At 40.9% G+C, this 4,073-nt stretch overlaps 1 pseudogene; it reads right to left on the bottom strand.

The window, feature by feature from the left end:
• Positions 1-984: 984 nt before the first annotated feature.
• On the bottom strand, positions 985-2,087 carry LOC124509471 (neuropeptide Y receptor type 6-like; annotated as a pseudogene).
• Between the last annotated feature and the right edge of the window lie 1,986 nt (positions 2,088-4,073).

Below are 4,073 nucleotides of genomic sequence, written 5' to 3'. Positions count from 1 at the left end.
GAGTTCGATGTGGGGCTAAACTCTCAAACCGGGAGATCATGACCTGAACTGAAGTCAGAAGTTTAACCAACTGAGCCACCCAGGTGCCTCTAAAGTTTAAGTCATGAGATTTATGAGAAGTTTAAAAAAATCTGGAGCTAATTGTAAAAGTGCTACTGATGAAGTCCCTTAAACCCAGTAATAGATGCATCATAACTCCTATTTAACATACATAAAGAATTAGGGATAAAAAGCCATTTGATAATTAAAGTTCTATATACATTAGCCATTGATAAGTTAGTTAGGGTGATCTCTAGCATAACTGGAGTGCTGACGAGTTTGTGGTCTGTTCTAATGGTGCTTAATAGCGTTGTTAGTGAAGAAAATGTACTGTTAGCATAAACTAGAGAATCTGATTCAGGCATGGGAAATAATTACAATACTTAGTTTCACTGTCATTCAACTTGAAATCAAACTTACTTTGTTGACTAATTAATAGGTTATGATGGGGGCTTTCTGACTTGGCTAATTAATTGAATGGTTACATGGTTGAAAGTTAGAGTTCCCAAATATGAAAGTGAAATGTCTTGAACACTGAGAGGTATAGCAGTGCTTTTACTAGGCTTATAATTAGTAATACCTTTTGTGGGCATGCCATTGAGTAACAGCTTCTGGAAACTTGTTCCCTGGCCAGCAGTGCTGCTTGCCTCAGTTGCTTTCTCATTGTAATTCTTTGCCCTAAATGATAACAGCTAGTTTGAGTTACTTAGCATTGTTCTCAGAAAAAAGGGATGGCGTGTGTGTGTGTGTTTTGGGCAGATATGTGGCATGCACAGGTCTGGCCTAAAGCAAAACTCGGTAGTATCAAGTTGCTCTCTCTTGCTCTCTCTCTCTCTCTCTCTCTCTCTCTCTCTGTCTCTCTTTTGGTTCTAGCTTTTTATGCATCTTTATGCCATTATCTCTCCATCTTTCATTCAAGAACATCATTAGCATTGTTAATAATTTTTATATACCTGTTGATGCAAGAGCCGATCTTAATGATGCCTTGGATTCATTGATGTGCATAGTGGAAATGGCAGTATTTTCATATCTTTCCCGAGGTGCAAAGCACCAGCAGTGGTGAATAAGCACTCCCAGATCCTTCTGGAAAGATTTGTTGAGAAATCCAGAAAATAGAGGATTTATGCATGTGGAAACCATAGCAATCAAGTGGCAGACAGACTGCAAATACTAGGTCCTGGTGACAGCTCATCAGCACCTCGTGATACCAGTCAAAAATAACATTGAAGATGTTCAAGGGCAACCAGCAGGCCCTAAAGGTCACCTCAGTGGAGATCAGTATCGTGTTGATTCTTTTGTTTTCATTGAGCTGACTGTCGCTTTCCCTCTTTTCTGTCTTCCTTCTCATTTCTCCTGTGGAGGCAAGTAACAATCTTCAAGTAGTAGATGAGGATGAAGCTCAGAGGGATGTGATACTGGACCATAAACATTAAAGTGGTGAAGAGGAGCTGGTTTATTTTGGAGGGCCAGTTCTCTATACAGGCTGCACCATGGATGTACAGGTCAGTGGGGAGAGAGGCTCTTAAAAGGCTCATCTGGGAGGTGATAGTACAGGAAGAAGAGAAAACAGCCAAATCACTGTGATATCCCAGTAGACATGAGATACACTGGGTTTCTAGTCATAGGGGTTTACAATCAGCTGTTACCTTTCAACAGTAATTAACACCTGTGAGAATATGGACACAGAGGTGGAGACACCCTGCACATAAGAGCTGAGCTTGCACATGGCATCCCCAAATATCCAGTAGTCCATCAGAGTGTACATGGCAGTAAAAGGGATGCACATGACACATACCAAGATGCCAGAGAAGGACAGATTGGCAGTCAGTATACTGATGACGTTTTGAGATTTTCTCTGCTTCTTAACGATGATAGTGATGAGAGAAAAGTTTCCAAAAAGGCCCACTATTAAGACAACAGTATAGGCTATGAGGAATAGGAGCAAGGCTAGAGAAGGAAGCCGAGAGGCCTCAAAGTAGAAAAAATGCAGAGTTGTTGCTTTTTGCATTGGTTTTATTAGATGCTGGATAGTTTAGAAAAAGTTCCATTATGTTAGGGTTGTAAGAAGACCTTTTGTTAGCTTATTTTGACCATGATTTCTTGGGAAGTACTTGGCTCTGAGGCTTCCAGTGAGTAATTAGTAGGGTTTAATCTTCCTTGATCTTTACATGTGCTCCATGAAAATGCACCAATGACTTGAATATCCTTCTTAGATCTAAAAAATGAAACAGAACCCAGAATATTAGTGCAAGTTCTTAACAACCTGAGAGGACATAGAGAGAAAATGCACCAATGACTTGAATATCCTTCTTAGATCTAAAAAATGAAACAGAACCCAGAATATTAGTGCAAGTTCTTAACAACCTGAGAGGACATAGAGAGATGGGTCTGGCCTCTCAGTCCTTGCCCTTCTTCTCATCTCAGGGTGCTTGATTTGTTCCATCAGTATAGTATTGTTTTTTAATTTCTTTTTTTACATTTATTTATTTTTGAGAGGCAGAGAGAGACAGAGCACAAGTGGGGGAGGGGCAGAGAGAAAAAGAGACACAGAATCTGCAGCAGGCTCTAGGCTCTGAGTTGTCAGCACAGAGCCCAATGTGGGGCTTGAACCCACAAACCATGAGATCATGACCTGAGCTGAAGTCGGACGCCCAACCGACTGAGCCGCCCAGGTGTCCCTAGTATTTTTTTTTTTTATTTAAGTTTATTTATTCTGAGGGAGGGAGGGAGAGAGAGAGAGAAAGAAAGAAAGAAAGAAAGAATGAACATGCAAGCAGGGGAGGGACAGAGTGACAGAGAGAAAATCCCAAGCAGGCTCCATACATAGTGACAGTATGTAGGCTGACATGGGGCATGAACTCACGAACTGTGCCATCGTGACCTGAGCTGAGATCAAGAGTTGGATGCTTAACTGACTAAGCCACCCAGTTGCCCCACCCATCAATATAGTCTTTAGAGCTAATAAGGAAGAAAATGTGATAGCATTCTATTAGCTATGTAAGATAGATAGCATTTTATTAACTAGGTAAGGGAGCCCAAATGTGTTTCCATTCCTGGTACTCCTGTGTTTTGTGTGTGTGTGTGTGTGTGTGCGTGCATGTGCTGTGGAGGTCACAGTACCATGTTTGGGTTGAATTTCAATTGTAGCATCACCATTTGGTGTCCATATGACTTTGACACAATTAGTTACCCTTCATGCTGAGTTTTCTTGTCTGTAAAATGGGAATAAACAGTGTGAGTTGTTGTGAGGATTGAATGAGATCAACTGAATTTATCTCTCAGCCTCAACATATAATAGTGTTCAGTATGTGTGTACTGGATAAAATTTGTCAGCTCCACTGCCCAGAGTTAGTCCACTGCCCTTTAGTCTGGAGGCTAGAATCATAGATCATGCCTGCTATGGAATAGCATATGCTGTCTCCTTTTTGTACTACTTACATTCTCTGGGGCTGAAGCCATGCTCTGCACAGGCAGTTCCTGGGTATGATGTTCAGATTCTGGCAAGGTATCCATTGCCTAGTGAGCTCCTCCATAGAGTTACTTTATTTAGAAAGCATTTGTCCAGTTACCCCTTCCTCTGGATCCCTTCTTCTGACTTCGAGAGGAAAGCGGGGCCCTGATTCAGTGGTTCAGCATGGCTTAGGGTGGTTGTATTCTGTGGAATTATTCAGACCAGAATATACAACAGGCATGATGTACTCCCCACCTTTTTAAGGGCTGAGATTTCTAGCTCAAAGAGGACACATTGAAGGAGGGCAAAGGGAAAAAAATACCCCTCATCTTGGTTTATTCTTTAGGAATTTGAGGAAAAAACATAAATAACATTGATAAAGGAAGCTGAGCAATAGGAATAAAAGAGAACAGATGTTTGTTTGCTGTTTGAAATTACCCTGGCCTGCTCTCACATCCTCTCTGAGTTCAAAGTCTTGACAGATTCTTATTGGAAAGAAACAACCTTAAGAATACTTGTTATATCTGTAATGGTTTCAACAGATAGTACAATAAGGAACACCATAAAAATACCACAGATGAAT

This window comes from Lynx rufus, unplaced genomic scaffold (genome assembly GCF_022079265.1).
Source record: "Lynx rufus isolate CCGP_SWC_20201006 ecotype Redwood Valley unplaced genomic scaffold, mLynRuf1.p SCAF_1, whole genome shotgun sequence".
NCBI classification, from domain to species: Eukaryota; Metazoa; Chordata; class Mammalia; order Carnivora; family Felidae; genus Lynx; species Lynx rufus.
Note: the sequence above shows the minus strand (reverse complement) of the source record. Positions and strands in the feature narration are given on the sequence as shown.